At 34.9% G+C, this 1802-nt stretch overlaps 1 pseudogene; it reads left to right on the plus strand.

Moving 5' to 3' along the window:
• The first annotated feature begins 426 nt into the window (after positions 1-426).
• On the plus strand, positions 427-575 carry LOC126021242 (uncharacterized; annotated as a pseudogene).
• Positions 576-1802: the final 1227 nt, after the last annotated feature.

Genomic DNA, 1802 nt, shown 5'->3' on the forward strand with positions numbered 1-1802 from the left:
CTCCAAGATATTTGAGTTTGTGTGACACTAAGGAGAATGGGGTTGCTTTCTTAATGTCCATTTCTTCCCTGTCATTATTGGTGTATAAAAAGGGCATTGATTTTTGTGTTTTAATTTTGTAGCCAGCCTCATTGCTATATGAATCTATTGATTTTAGAAGCTTTTAGATAGTCTTTAGGGTTTTCTAAGTATAGTATCATGTCATCTGCAAACAGTGAGAGCTTGCCTTCTTCCTTTCCTATCTGGATACCCTGGATATCTTTTTCTTGCCTAAACGCTATAGCAAGTACTTCCAGTAGTATAGGAGTGGGGAGTGGGGACAGCCTTGTCTTGTACCAGAATTTAGAGGAAAGGATTTTAGTTCCTCTCCATTGAAGATAATATTTGCCATTGGCTTGTGCTAGATAGCCTTAAGTATATTTAGAAAGGTTCCTTTTATTCCCATCTTTCTGGGAGTTTTTTTTTTTGTCAAGAATGTCTGTTGGGTATAGAAAGAGGAGGTACAGTAAATGCACCCCAGATACACCTCAACCCAGGCCCTTTGCCTGGTCTCTATTATTAATTGGGGGACAAAAAATAAAAAAATAATGTCTGTTGGACCTTATCAAATGCTTTCTATGTGTTTATTAATATGATCATGGGATTTTTATTTTTTATTGTTATTGATGTTGTGTATTATCTTGGTAGATTTACGAGTGTTAAATCATCTTTGCATACCTACTTGATGAAACCTACTTGATTGTAGTGAATGTTCTTCTTGATGAGGCTTTGGATCCTATTTGCCAGGATTTTTTTTTGAGGATCATTACATCTGTGTTCATCAGGGATATTGGTCTGTAATTTTCTTTTTTGGCAGCATTTCTGTCTGATTTTGGTATCAAGGTGATATTGACTTCATAAAAGCTATTTGGAACTGTTCTCATTTCTTCAATTTCATGAAAGAGCTTGGCCAGGAGTGGTAGTAGTTCCTCTTGCAAGGTTTTAAAGAATTTATTCAATTCTAAGCCTGGGATTTTGTTTTGGGGCAGATATTTGATTACTATTTTAATTTCCTCAATGGTGATTTTTTTTGTTAATTATTTTTTTTTTATTATTTTAATTATGACAACAAAGATGCAAAGAAAGAGGATAGGGTAAAGTTACAGTGGAAGCCCAATCACCCATAAACAGGATTCTCAGTAGTTCCATCGATGATATCCCAGCCTTGAACTTTCAGCCAAAGAACATTAAGAAAAACAAAACTGAACCCATGTACAATACAATTACTTTGTCCCTCAAATCCCCAGTTGTAGTACATATTGTTTCTTAGCAGCACACCATATAATCCAATGGTGATTTTTTTTTAGAAATGCTACATCCTTGTTATTCAACCGTTGGAGGTTATAAGAGTCCAAGAATTTATACATTTCTTCCAGGTTCTCGTATTCAGTGGCATAGGGTTTCTCAAAGTAGTCTCTGAATACCCTTTGAAACCTGCAATATCTGTCATGATCTCCCTCTTTTCATTTCTGATGTGGGTTATCAAGTTTATCCCTCTTTCTTTGTGAGTTTGCCAATAGTCTATCAATCTTGTTTATTTTTTCAAAGAACCATCTGCTTTTTTCATCGTTCAAATAGTCTTTTAGGTTTCCACTTCATTGATTTCTGCTTTCAGTTTTGATATTTCCTTCTGTATTCCTATTTTTGGTTCCTTTTGTTGATCATTTTCTAATTTTATAAGTTGCATCATTAGGCTATTGAGGTATTCACCTTCTTCCTTCCTGATGTGTGCTTGCAAAGCTATAAATTTTCCTCTCAGGACT

This window comes from Suncus etruscus, chromosome 10 (genome assembly GCF_024139225.1).
Source record: "Suncus etruscus isolate mSunEtr1 chromosome 10, mSunEtr1.pri.cur, whole genome shotgun sequence".
In the NCBI taxonomy this organism is placed as follows: domain Eukaryota; kingdom Metazoa; phylum Chordata; class Mammalia; order Eulipotyphla; family Soricidae; genus Suncus; species Suncus etruscus.